Below are 15,024 nucleotides of genomic sequence, written 5' to 3'. Positions count from 1 at the left end.
CCTTTGGAGGAGTTTAAATTTGTAGCCGGTAAATAAAAAAAACAGGTGTCTTGTATTATTTTTAAATTCAAGATGGTGCTCTCTTCCCCAGGTCAAAGGTCAACAAACCTTTAATTGCAGTGGTCGGTTCAAGCTGGCCGCATGTGTGTCAATTTTCCGTGAAGATTGCTCAAACAAGTGTTTCTTCTCCTATATTGCGGGAAAAATGTGAAATTTAAGAAATTTCCCATTTTGCCACGTGATGGCCGCAGGTTCTGTGGCCATCCCATAATAATTTTAAAACTTCCTTTCCCTGACACACGTGTTTTTGATTTAGTTAGTAAATTCAGGGAGAAAAAATGTTTTTGCTCTCTAAGAGATTTTGCACCCATTCATTTTTTTGATGCTTTCGCCTGCTAAGATGTCATTATTTTTTTTTTGGGGGGGGGGGGGGGGGTCACCATGCCAATAATTCATTTTCACCAAATACAAGGTGCAATTATCTCTTCTCTTTTTTTCTTTTTAAATATGTGGCAGGGGTCAAATTTTCCCTCAAAGGGGCTGTAAAAAAGAAGAATTGCAACAACAAAAAAAGATGGTCAGAGACCGCCAGAGAGGACTTGTCATTTATGAGGAGACAGGTGACATAAATGATCTTATCTTGTTTAAATGTGATGGAAAATTTTCCAAACGACACAAACACAGACTATTTTCTTGCAATTTAGTCCAATGACAAAGAGCTCTCAGACATTGAGGGGCTTAGGATGGATGGATCCACGGATCAATTAAAGAAGCCCTAAATAGATGGATGGGTCAACTAGGGTTTGATGAATGATGGACATCAGGGCGGATGAAATATTACACCGACTATTCTTTCTCCTTTCATCTAAAACGATATTGAAAAAGGCAGGCAATCATTTCACACATACATGGACAGGTCCAGCCTTCCTATGCTCATGCAGTTTTCTCACCTCAGCTTACCTTAAAAAACAAACCTCCCACAAAGATTCCAACGTAAATGTGTAGTGTGTTGAAATAACACAATAATGTATGTTTTTTTTTGCAGAGGGCATTGGAGGAATTCTCTAAAATCATGTGGAATCCCTGACTTCCGGTGTGAATCCCACCAATCCAGCCATTACAACCAGACGACTTATGTTATCATAAGTGCAAACAAATGTCACACAGAGGCAACGCTGTTGATTCAAGAGCTCTCCTGGTGCCTATTTAACTAAACCATGCTCTTTTTCCACTGTTTCTTGCGTTCATGCAACTCGTCCGATTTGCAGGGATTTCACATTTAACCACAAATGAGTCACACATAGGGAGGACGAAGCAGCCCCTACCACCTAGGAAGGGATTGTTTCACCATCAGCCCACACTGTTAAGCATTGCAAAGCTGCTTACAGTCAACGTAAACACAGTAAAAGGCTGATCAAGTCCTTCCTCAGTATCCAGCAACTCTCCAACATTTCAATCAATCAGTCAATAGGCTAACTGCAGGAAGAATGGTGGCACAGCACGGCAAGAAAGGAGCATGTAAACACAGCCTTCCTGGCTTTGTAGAACTCAATGAACTGAAATCTCTTATGAGTAACGACCCAAACTGGCTGATTGCTGCAGATGCAGCTCATGTTGCAAATAGGCCACCGTTGTAAGGAATTCATGAGGGTGCACAATATCTCTGCAACATGGACAGCCTTTGGAAAACACTAATAAACTAGAGGGAAAAACTGTCATGTTTGTGTTTTGCATTTAGTTTTTGTAATCAGAAAAAAAAAAGGAAAATGGTCACTTTTCCCTTTGTGATAAACACAGTAAACATAGCAGTCGTGTCTGTATTGACAATTGTGATTTTGGGTATCATTCAACTTAAAACTCAAATGTAAAACGTTTGCAGTCTGGAAAATTCAAACTTGCAAAGCTGTCTGACATTCTTCTTTATATTTAGAAGCAGATATTTATCTTTGCGTCTCTACTGCTTAATATTAAACTAATATTAAGGGCAGAATTTATGAGCTGTGCAGTCAAAACAAAAATGTAAAAGGGGACTAAATCCCCAAAGAGGTGTCGGACTGCTTCTGCTTCATAAATTCTAATGCAACAGTTACATAATTTTATCAGTAAAACAGACTTTTACAGACTTGACAGTATTTTTTAGATGTAAATGTATTCATGCATGCAGGAAGACTAGCATATCAATTACATTACTCTTGGTCAGCCTGATTAAATGGACTCACATTCAGTCTCTGCAAAAGAATAATGGAAGCTGCAGCTAGAGGACTACAACGTGCGCCCGATGTACACGCATGTTACTGTCAAGGTTGGTATTTTCCCGTTACCGGACCCAGGTCCGGGTGGTACCAATGGGTCAAGCTGAGATGTGTGCCCCAGTCACTGCGGGCGACACAGATGGATAATTTATGAGGGCTTCGCTGTTACCTCAATAATTCATAGGAGAGCTCTCTGAGTAAGTCACAGACAAACCTTTTACTGGGAAAAGCGGCCAGAGACATTTGTGGGTTGAAAACTCAATAAGAACTTGCCACGCCATTAATTTTTGAGGTCTGCTAAATTTAGCTCGGCTTCCATGTCTCAGGGGAGGAACGGCACGCGGAGATAAAGTACGATGACACAGCTTCTTTTGCGTTGACTAACACTGAAGGTCTAAACGCGTCCAAAATAATGGGAAAAAGATAAAAAATAAGAAAAACCAGGTTAGGACTGTTATTGCCCAAACACTCTTTAAGTCCAGTATGCAGAAGCTCTGTTTATTTTATGTGGAACTCAACGCTGCACAATGGTTACCACTGTCAGAATAATGCATAGCTGTTGTACTCTTGGTTTGAAGGCAGTGTTTACATTTCAGAGGGGGAGGAGTGTGTTATACAGGATGTTGTAAAATTGTCTTTTCCCCAGTTCATCCAGAGCTTGATTGCTGGGCAACCACAATGCCATTGTAGACAACAACGCGTTTCTTTTGACAATCAGCAGAGGGGCGAGTGATTGTGTGGTGGCTGAAGGTCACAATGCACAATGGAACACAATGACACACATACTGAATGTAGCCACAGGCTCGGCCTCAACCCACTAAACTATATTCACACAATTAACCAGGTTTTGGTTCACTGGAATGAAGTTCAGTCAGTCTGCACTTTCCCACTGACCTCCGTTTTCTGTGTATTCATTTTATATACATCATGCAAAAAAATGTTATACTAAATTTGCTGCAAAAAAGAGTGCTGTACTTCTTTTTTTTTTGTATTTGTACCTTTATAACCTTATTTATAACTGAAACAAGAGTTTTGATTTTTTTTTTTAAATATCACTTTCAAAGAGAAATTTACATTTTTTACTATGAACCTGGGCCACGGTTTGGAACTTTTGCTTAAGGCCAGCGTGTCACCAGCAGGTGACAACCAAGCAGAAACCCTTTGGCTTTCAGGTAAAAAGTCAGCGCTTTTGCTTGTTGAAAAAATCCGTCCCCATCTTGGAGACACCAGCTATAAACAAAACGAGATTGTAGTTTAGTATCAAACTTAAATTTCACAAAATAAACTACTACTTTAGTGTACCTAAATTTTCAAAAAGAAATAAATAGTAATATTAATGGATTGGATTTATCTGGGCTTTTCCAGACGTTAAAAGCGCTGACAATGCATCTCCAATATTCATTCCCCCTTCGTTCATACTTGGTGATGGTGAGCTACAACGAGTACAGCCAGCTGCCCTGGGGCGGACTGACAGAGGCGTGGCTGCCAGTTCTGCCCTCTGATCATCCCCGGGACATTCACACACATACACACCCCAGTGGGGGCGCACTGGAGGCAGGGAGGGGGGAAGTGTCTTGCCCACGGACAACAACCATTGACTTGGGGGAACGTGTATCAAGCCGCTGACCCTTCGATCATTGGACGACCTGCTCAACCGCCTGAGCCACTGCCGCCCCAAAATGTTCAGGAATCAGGTCAAATCTAGCATTCAGTCTAACTGACTTGTGAAAATCTGTAACAAATTGATTAATTATCCAGGTTAGAAGTGGTTATACTGACAACCAGAGGTTTTCTAGCACAAAACGTACTTTTTAAAACAGTAAAATCAAATCAAAAAATCATTCTTATTTGATTGCTTAAAATAAACCATTTCAAATCAAATCAAAAGAAAAATCGTATTTTTGGCGTCTTTAACATGTTCTTGTGGCATTTCTTTTTGATGACGGAGGACACTATAGTAAGCTCAAACCTGGATTTCTGAGTGCATTTATTCAAATTGTTGTGCATCAGGAGCAGACGTAAAAAAAAAAAAGCCATTTCAAAAAGCTTGTATTTGTGACGTAGAAAATATGCTAGGCGGCCCACAAGCCCCCTGCTCGGAGGTTTCAGCATCAAGGAGGGGAAGTGGGGGCGGGGTACAATGGTCCCGCCCACAACTCAGAGGCAAATCTGTAATGAACTGCTGCTCTGCAGAAACTGTGTCTTAGAAAACAACACAAGTTTTTGGATTTAGGCTGACCTGTGTGGAACTTTAAAAGATGTTTGCAGGAAACTACAAGTGATTCCAGTAAAAATGGAGAGAGGCTGTACTTTAGGGTTTATCTCATGTTGCAATAAGTTCTCAAAACCACCTTCAAGTTGTAGTTTGTTGCAGGTCTACAGTCTTCATACCTGAATAGTCAAAGCAAAACTTTGTCTGATTATTTTCATGCATCTCATCTCTCCTTGAAATGACAACAAAATGAGTCCAACTCGCAAAGGTTACAACACCATGATAAACCTGTTTTCCGTTTTACTGTGGAGCTTTTTGCGTTTTACAATTTAAACACCAGATTTTACATAAAAGCTTTTTGTACTTGGTTTCATAACAAAATGATGACAACCTGTTATTATTGACAAGACAAAGCAGGAACTAGAGGAGCTGACCTGTTCAGCAAGTAAAAAAAAACAGGGTTACATGTTATCACTGTGACCTCTTAACCTTATTCATTACTAAATTTTCCATTGGATCGTAGTCGGCCTGACACGAAATAAAGGCATGTGGTCCATTAAACTGGCATTTATGTTGCGTCAAGACTGTGACCCACATGCTGACGTGCATTTGTGAATAAATGTGAACGCACATGGTGTGTGCTCTTTGAGCATTGTATTGGTCGCTTTAAAGCCACAGCCTTCTATTATAACTAACATGCCTGCAGCCACACTGGATGAACATGAGCCTTTGGTAAGAGGCCACAAGATCCAATTTACCCATCAATCAATCCTTTTTCTGCTGGGTGCCATGCTCTGAGCTCCTAAAGCTGCATCATTTGTGCACCGTCTGGTGCTGATGACAGGTTCAGTTTAATCAGCTTCTCCTCCGAATGTGCCAAGAGAGAAGAAATATCACCACATGGAAATTAAACCGTAAGCAGAGCACAAACCAGAACGCACCTGAATAAATATTAACTTAATGGAAAACTGTCAGAGTGACACAAATGTGAGACTAAACTACAGACAATAGTGGATATTAAAAATAGATAGATGAACACGTGTACACAAAATGATTTTCCGCATCTGACTAAATGAGAACATCTTTTAATTGTCAAATTAGGAATTTTCCCCTTTCAAATTCCATAATAACATCTGTGAAGTAGTTTAGTAATATGACAAAGAAATACAAAAAAGGCCAAAAATAAAAAGTAAAAGAAAAAGGTTTAGTGAGCCTATAAGCTGAAAGCATTCCCCACAAAAACAAGGAAATCAATCATTTAAGTGTTCCCAAGACATATCGCGAGGAAATTGATGTGTGGGAAGCAGAGATAAAACGCATTGTGCACCATAATCCAGGCATAGCAAACGTCAGAGCAAAAGATGGAGTCCTGGAAACTCTGGAACACACCAGAATTTATACGTCAATGGCAGAAGGTGAATGTGGAATATTTAGTCAGTAAACATCCCTGCACCTACATAGAAATTAAAAAAGAGAATGACTACTGGTAAGTTTGCTATTTTTTTTCACTTATGTTTTAAAAAATAAACCCGTTTTAATCTAATCTGGTGGACAACTGACGGATACATCTGTTGCATTCATTAATAATGTTAAATGTTAATGTTAAATAGGAATCATTGATATTAAAAGATAGAATCTTTTATAAAGTTTAAAGGGCATAAGTCATTAAACTGTGTTTCAAATTACACCTGTTGGTTACTGTGATTCCAAAATACTCACTTTTAGTTGATTATTTTGTTTTGCTGTTGTGGTTAATTTAGTCAGTAACTAGTAAATTTATTACTAAAATATATAAATATAGGTGTGTCTAGCTGATTGATGATGAGAGTAAAAAAACAATCTGGTTCAATGAACAAAACCTTCTTAATTTCTTAATATTTAGCCAAAAACCATAAAGGTTAAATTGTTAATCAAAGAAACATACTACAAAAGGTATGGAGCGAGAAGCACCATGATCTGTGTCTGGTTTGCTGCAGATAGGTGCACAAAAATGAATATTTTTACTAAAAAAACAAACAAGAATTCATCTAAATTAGCTTTAAAGTAACTTACAAACAGTAAAGTTTTATACACCGTCACGATGCTCTGACCTCCATTTATGGGTTATCCTATAAAACCCATGTGTTAAGGATGGACACAACACGCATGTGCTCAGATGTACCGGTAAGTCAAAATTAACTTTCATCTTACACATCTGGGGAAGAAATTCCAGCAGGACTATGTGAAAAGTTTGTTGAGGACTGAACAAACCAAAAGGACACCGGTCAATTGGATAGAGAGGTAATATGCTTCAACAATGGACTGTGACAGTGTGGTGCTTTGCTGTGACAAAAAAATAACAAAAAACTGAAAAAGTACTTTCTATTTACTGTGATAAATACTTTAATGTGGTCATTCCTGTGCACAGTAGGAAAATAGTGGAAAATAGTGTTTTTGGTGTTTTTAACATATTCTTGTAGGATTTTTCTCATGCTGGAGGACATTTAAAAAAAAAAATTAAGCTCGACATTGCATTTCCGAGTATCTCTTTATTCAAATTGTTGTAAATCAAGAGCAGACAAAATAAAAATGAAAAACCTTGCATAGATGTGCTCCGCTCTATTCCGATGCATCCACTTGCAGACAACCAGATCCAAGTACGTCTTTGTCGACTGAGCTGGAATCTGGCTCCAAACTGTACAGCTAGATAGTTATAATGTTAGCTAGTGGTAGAGAGTGTAACCAAAGGGATGATAGGAAGTGGGGGCAGGCTTACTCCGTGCCAACGATTCCATTCACAACTCAGAGGTGAATTCCTAATAAACTACAGCCACTCTGCAGAAACTATGTCCTAGAGAATTACAGGTTTTTAGATTTTTGGCTAAAAACATCAAAATCTTGATGGGGGAAAAAAACTGGAAACGCTTTTACAATTATATCATGATTGGAGTGGGACTTAAAAGCCTCGGTACTGTCCAGTCCAGTGCAGTTCGGTATTTTGAGCCTCTCCATTATAAAGTAAACCCGTTAAAGCGGACCGAACCGTACCATTCTTGGGCCCCCTATTGGTTGTAGGTCCATAGAAGAATGAAACAGACCGGTTAGGGCGAAGCTACCGTTGACACCCGTTGACTGCCTGAAGGTCATTACGACAAAAGAAAGCGACTGCATTTCTCTACGCCGCCTGCAATCTTTTCCGGACCATTCTAAACTGGACCGGACCGGACCACTCGGTGGAAACGAGGCTTAAGTGTTTAGGATCTGAGGCCTAGAAATGTTTTCTTCCAATGTTTTTACCGGTTTAACAATAAGCTTTAAGCACCTTTATGCATTGTTACAGTCTCAACAGGGTTTTCTTTACATGCACAAACAAAGAAAGCTTCCATTTCAGAGCCAGATGCTAGATGGATGGAGTGAAGGAAGGAGAAAGGAGATGTACAAAGCCCTACTTTCATGCATTTTTCTACCCAAACAAATAGCTAAAGGCAAAGCAGGCGGGGGGGTCACCGAAGAGTCTTTGGTCGATTGAATCAGACAGTTTCCTTTGGGATCCTGCAGACAAACTACTCAACCTATTTGCTGAAAACAGACTTGTCGATTCAGCAGCTTTTTAAAAAGATATTCCTCCTACTGGAGAATATTCTCTGACCGGAATCAGACTGAACCACGCGGTGGTGAGTAAATTCATACAGCACAAAGACACACAAGGAGGAAATGCCTCCAAGCTGACAGGTAGCACACAAATAGCAGGGGTTTCAATTCTTATTAGCATTCTGCATTCGCATTCGAGTCACTCACACCCACAGAAACACTTGTTCACAGGGGGAAATCTCTCAGAGAAATGCATGTCTCCAGCCCTATTCTGCTGCCTTAAGCATGTGGATGGGAAGCCTCAGAGGACGGCAACTCCTTCAAAACAAAAAAGAACTGTCAGGCGAGCTATTTCAGTCTCAGCGTTTTCTGGAACAAAGAATCCGGCTGTACAGTCTAACGGCTACAAGAACAAATAAAGCTCAGAATCTGGATCTGCATTACTCTGAAAAAAAGACTTTATATTAAATTACATTCAAAACATGGTTCAAAAGATGTGGTTGACTTAAGTTTAATAAAACTAAAACATGTTTTTCAAATTCTTACCTTTCAGTCAGGAGCAATCATGACAATCGGATGAAGTTTACCTTCCTAAGCATGGTGTGGCTCAAATTCTTGCTTCCTGTAAAGAAAGAAAAGAAAAGAAAACCTCTTGTGGATTGATGTATTTTACATGCATGTTTCATGTCTTTTTTATCAGCTACAGGATGATCCAAGGCTACTGTAGATAAAGTCACTTTGTGAAATTGAAATTCAACCATAAACGTCTCTACAATTATCTGTCCTACAACCTTAAGTTAGTGGGAAACATCATCAAATCCAAGACTGTTGCTCTTGTTTTTATCTTAACTTTACAGTACATTTAAGACAATCTTCCAGGATCAAATTTACCATCTTGAGTTCAGGAAGAGGTTTAGTTTTTTAGCTTTTTTCCCCGACACCCAAGTTTTTCAGCTTTTTACATTTTTTGCATTTGTTTTGGGGTTTTTTACCTAGTAAACAGACTAGCCGGATGAACTAAAGCAAATTTCCTTAATCAATCTCCCAGATTACAAACCATAAAACTATAAGATAATGCTACAGAAATTTTCTACAATTTTGTCTACTATCCTACAAATAGTGTAGAATTCTTCAAATATTACTTAATTCGGCTCTTTGTAAACTGATTGGCCAAATAAATTCTGTGTGAAACATAAAATGAAGGTTTAATTAAATGTATTTCATATGATACCAAAAAATGCGAGACCAGGGTTAGGAGGTCTTCAAATAAAGGCTAAATTTGGGACTATGAACTTGTAATATATTATATATCCCAATCCAATAACCATTTAATCCATTTGAAAAGTTCCCAGTGGTCTTTTAAGTTTAGATTATTAGATAATTTTTTGATTATGCTTTTCTAGGACATAGTTTCTGCAGAGCTGTTGTATAGGGACTCTTGCCGTGGAGCAATACCGCCCCCCCTTACCCTCCCCATTGCTGAGAGGAGCAGGAATCTTGTGGTCAGCCTAGTCTGTTGTCGATATCACAACCTTTCAAAAAGCATTTTTTTCAGCAGTTACTGAAAACTCAGAAATGCATCTTAATTTTCTTTATATGCGTCCTCCATCATCACAAAAAATCCACAAGAAAATGTTAAAAACACACAAAAAAAAATCGAATTGAGCTGAAGACTACAGGAAAAACAACAGCAAACAAAGAAGCACCTTTAAAGTTATGATATTATGACTTAGTGTGAAATTTGTGAAACATAACAGCCCTATTTCTTTGTATTTTACTACTTAGAGCGTCTGTGTGAGACAGAAAAATGTGCAGGGCAGCATTTTAACATCCTCCTTTCTACCCTCTAGTTTTCGTCTTCCAATCTCTTCGCATTCAGACATGAAAAATTATTCCGTGACCCGAACTGAATCGACCATGACTCTGTGAATGAGGTAATGAGGTAAACCCAGCGCCCAAGTTCATGTTGAAAAGCTTCAACTAAAGCAGCATCACTTCCTGATGCTCTCCCAGATGCAGCTCATCTCTGCCGCAGCTGCCTGATTCCTAATTACTCCACCAACATTAGTGGGTTTCTGTTATTGGGACTCACCCACAATGCACTGTTTCGATTACTTTCTCCAGGGAGGGGATGGGTGACAGATACTTGCAGACACCGTCAGTCATTCTGCCTTCACGTGGCCGTGCATGCAGCTGTGACTGATGTTCTAACAGGACACAGGGGAACGCTTTCTCGTTTATCCAGCAGGCTGGACAGAGGAACAAAGGAGGCTCTCAGGGGACAGAGGGGGTCCAGGAGACGAGATCTGATGCCTCAAACCAGCTCCCTTTATCATCCCCTCTTTGCCTTGAATTCTTAAATAAAAATCTCGAAATGAGTTTCTCTCAACCTTGAGGAGCGTTCCTGCCTCCGAGGCTAAATGCCTATATGAGGACAGATTTGAAATGCATCTTTATAACTATGCTGCAGAAAAAAATGGATGATTAAAATCATATCTGCTCTGATTTATCCAGTGGAAGGTCGTGGTGGCTGAAGCAGGTGACAGAAAAGCATCAGCAGCAGCACAAATGCAGGTTTAGATTATAAATAAACACTAAAAATTAATTATCAAATAGGTTGTTCAAACAAAGTCCCACTCCGATCATCTTTTGATCTATTATAAAAGCGTTCCCAGTGGTCTTTTAATTAGGATAATTCCCTTTTTAGCCACAAATTAAAAAAACCGACATATGACATAGTTTCTGCAGAGCAGCAGTATTTCAATAGAAATTAGCCTCTGAATTGTGGGTATCATCCACTGTGATAATTAACATTTTCAGGTGTGGGGGACTTTCAATTCTTTTAAGTAAAACTTAGGATCAAAGCAATTAGAAGTCTGTGAACTGTAAATCAGTATGTGGGCCTGTAAGGCTTTTAAAAAAAAATGTAATTATATTCCATTAAGCCAAATTCCATGTTTTGCACACATTAGCATCAGCAGCTGCAGGGGCTCAAGTTTGCCTGTCACTCATAACTACTGGTTTAGGCCGACAGGCTGAAGCTGTCTCATCACATTTTGAGAAATGTGAGGCAATTACTGTTTAAGTTGTGTGGACCGTATTATATTAAATGAGAACATGATGTGAGAGGATTCATTTCACCAATACGCATGAGAAGGCATGTATATCATTGAGATTTCTTTGAATTTTTGCTCGGCTTCGTGGTTTCTTAACGAGTGCAGACACATTTTCAGCATGCCAAAGGAAAGTCCCCGATCAGAGGCATGCCAACAACTCACTGTGAAAGTCTCAAGGATGCAGTTTGAGAAGCTCTCTGCTGCAAATATTCACAGTGTCAAATACTTTAAAGGAGGCCTGCAGAGTCCCTGACATACTATGAAGTCAAATGCATACCCAGCACCACATCAGTGCTGTTTTATGCATTCTGTAAGGATGTTTGCAAGTCTGTGGCATCCAGACGTGAGCGGACAGAAAACCTCTCATTCACCTTGAGTTTATCAGTCAGGATGCTGCACTAAAACTTTTTTTCTTTTAAAAACTAAATTAAATGTAAAGGAAAAATGCTTCAAAGTCTGTTGAAAGGGTCATTCAATTCATAAGACACTCTAATACAAATAAAGCTATAAAAAATGCTAAAGTACAAAGGAAAGCAAGGAGATCCTTGAAAACACTGCGATGTTGCTCATCTGTAAATCCATCAAATTCCTGTGTGGTGATGTATAACATGGCAGAAAGTGAAAAAAGCCTTAATTAAATTCCTTCACGTGATGCAGAACTAAAAGAAAGTGGCACCTAGTGTTTGCTGTGGAGTCAGGAGTTTGATTTTAACGGATCAGTCATTGAAAAACATGTTTTTTTTTGTTGCTAATAATAAAAACCCTAAAGCTGTGGAAGCTAAATTTGCAGAGAATGCAAACTGCACCTTAGATTTTCCTCACACGTGTTTCGCTCAGCAAGAAAAACTTTAAACAAATCTGAATTCATCAAATATTTATACCAAGACGGCCTGAGGTCTCATTATCCAGCATTATTCATTCCAATAAAACAAGCAAACTGCTGCTGTTGTGCAAATAACACCATTTTCCCGTATTCATTAACATCATCTGATTGCAGTCTGGAAGTCAGCCAGCATTCCCATCAGCCCCAGAAGCATTTCCAGTCCTGGCTTGGATGCACCTGCCTTCCTGCCTGCTGCAGACCAATCATGCTTAAAATAAAGAGAGAGTAAATGGCTCCCAGGAGCTCCAGGGAGGTTTTGTGGACTCCCATAATGGAAAACAGGGAAGAATGCAGTTTCTCTTTTTGATTAAAGTAACGGTCAAGATAATGATGGCAAAAAAAAAAAAATTAAATGTCATTTTTGTAATGTCATTTGATTTTAAAGATCCGCTCTGATCATTTTTGGGGGGTTTTAGACATGTTCTTGTGGCGTTTTTCTGATGCTGGCGGACATATATTACGACATTTAAACAAAAAATATTCAAATTGATGTCAATGAGGAGCAGATGAAAAATTGCAGTATGAAAAAGATTCCGTAAAAAATACGCTGGGTGAACCACAATCTCCCTGCTCTCCTCCATTCTGATGCAGCTGAAAATAGATCCATAAACGTCTTTGTTTTCCTCGTCCGAGCTGGAATCTGGATCAGAACTGTACGGTTGGACAGCTCCGATATTGCTCGCTATTATTGTTGCGCCTGTAATGTAAGTGGTGTGAGGGGCTGTAAGCTAGCGGCAGAGAGTGTAAACAGAGAGCTCTCAGTAACGAAAAGTGAAGGAGGAGGAAGGGTTGCTCCGCCCCAAAAGTACTGCCCACAACGCAGATGAACTTCTGAAGAACTCCTGCTGCTCTGCAGAAACTATGTCCTAAAAAACGACGCAGGGTTCTTTTGATTTTGACTGAAAATGAACCACTGGGTACAATTGTACAAGAGATCAAAAGATGATCAGAGTGGGTCTTCATTATTGTCCATGAAACCCCCCCCTTTTTTTATCTTATCTCTACTCGAACCCATTGACAGTAGCCGGACTGAACAACCTTCTCCCATGGCCGTCCAAATGGGAAGTACCCGCCGGTTCCAAAATGCTGAAATCTATTGAGAAATAAACAGCTATTACTCAGTCAGAAAAACCTCTCTTGCTCTACTACTGTTTATCAACACGTTCTTGAAAATCCTATTTTTTTTTCGTGATATTTTTGCTGTAGTGCAAGTTATTCAAGTTACAAACTGCCAATCGGATGCCTCGTGTTGAGCGTTTGAAGCCCTTGATTGACAGATATTCTCCAATGCCCTCTTTCAGTTGTAGGGGTGTGGCCCTCTAACAAGCTCACACCCGATTGGAGTGAGAGTGGCTGCCATAGAAATGTAGACGGACCAATCACGGCTTGCTAAGGACGTCTGGCCCCAATGGCGAGGGATATGTCGCAGAAAAATGGCGACTGAATTGACTTCACGCGCGATTCGTCCAGTTATTATATATTATACATTCAATGGTCAAATATGACTGCAGTAACTGCAGATGCTAAGATGAAACTATTATAGTTTCATTTTTTTAAAGCAAAATACAGTAAAGAAGGAAAGGCATTTAGTGGGAAAATAGCACAACATAAAAGTAACTTGCTTGGATAGAAATAGCATAGACTGTTCTTTCCTTTAATAATAATATAATAGAGGTAAGAAAGAGAAACCTGCAGATTTCAGCCCTGCAGCAGGAGCACCAATAGCAATAGTTTTGGATATTGGATAGAAAAGATTGTTTCTCTTTTAATTGTTAATAATAATAATAACAATAATAATAATAATAATAATAATAATAATAATAATAATAATAATAATAATAATAATAATAATAATAATAATAATAATAATAAATACCCATTAGTTACCAGAGCATTTGGTTTCAGAAATCACTGTTGCCTTTTAGGTTTGCATTGAGGACTTTCAAAACAAAATGTGGAGTTTCCCTTTAAACACTAAAAACCAGCATTTTGGAAAAATGCAAGTTGCTTAGAACTATTGAACATTTTTAAAGGAATAGGAAAAGCACAAATGCAATCAAGTACCGTATGAAAAAGGTTCCCTGAGTTCATTTGTGGCTGTCATAAGCTCCCTGCATCTCAAGTCAAGAGCGAATTAAGTGAGTTAAGCTGCATTTAAATTACTGACATTGTTAAGCTTCGTCATCTAAACTCACAGATTCTTTCGTTCGGTCTACAGTAAGTAACCTACCCACAACTCATTCAAAGCGTGTCCTTAGTTCACCACAGTGAAAAACAGGAGTCCGGGTTCGTTCCAGGTCCTGCAGGTCCAGGGCGCAGGTGGAAACCTCGCGTCTTCATTAAGACCCAGATTCAGCTGGAAAAGCCGAAACCGCTACAGTCTGGATCGGAACGGAATTCAAGTGAAATCCGGCAGGATGCAGGCACCGCTGTGCGTCATTGGAGGTGTTTAGGAGTCTCCCAGACAGCAGACTCTTTCCTTTTGCGGGGTTCTCCTTGGGAACCGTGGTGCATTCAGGAGCAGCTCGTAAAGTAGACTTTCCCCAGTTAAAGTTGAACATCCAAGGATCAGTAGATTTTGGAAAAGGAGTCATTGTTGGGTAGACTCCACAAGGAATGAATATTGTTTTAAAAGTAAATCAATAAAAAAGAAAGCTTAGTTGGTTTGCGTAAAGGAGGATTGAGGGGACACCAGTTTATAAATAACATGTTTTCTCTAAATTTACTTCATTTTCCAACAATGACTCCTTGTCTGAAAACCAGAATACATTTACAAAATGTGTCTGTAAAGATTTTAGCTATCTAAGTCATGTTTCCACAGGATTTTTCTCATAGATAGATAGATAGATAGATAGATAGATAGATAGATAGATAGATAGATAGATAGATAGATAGATAGATAGATAGATAGATAGATAGATAGATAGATAGATAGATAGATAGATAGATAGATAGATAGATAGATAGATACTTGTCATTGTCATGCATACA

At 39.1% G+C, this 15,024-nt stretch overlaps 1 protein-coding gene across 5 annotated transcripts in view; it reads right to left on the bottom strand.

Annotated features, from left to right (window-relative positions):
* The window catches only part of arhgef49 (Rho guanine nucleotide exchange factor 49), a 60,866-nt gene extending 46,319 nt beyond the window's left edge, over positions 1-14,547 (bottom strand). For all 5 annotated transcript variants that reach the window (XM_020713066.3, XM_011489264.4, XM_078939847.1 and 2 more), the window contains exons 1-2: positions 14,264-14,547; positions 8,581-8,656 (exon numbers count right to left, since the gene is read on the bottom strand). The gene's annotated coding sequence lies outside the window, so the exon portion shown is untranslated. The remainder of the gene's footprint in view (positions 1-8,580; positions 8,657-14,263) is intronic.
* Between the last annotated feature and the right edge of the window lie 477 nt (positions 14,548-15,024).

Source organism: Oryzias latipes, chromosome 21 (assembly GCF_053564925.1).
Source record: "Oryzias latipes strain Hd-rR chromosome 21, Olatipes_Hd-rR_3.1".
Lineage (NCBI taxonomy): Eukaryota > Metazoa > Chordata > Actinopteri > Beloniformes > Adrianichthyidae > Oryzias > Oryzias latipes.
Note: the sequence above shows the minus strand (reverse complement) of the source record. Positions and strands in the feature narration are given on the sequence as shown.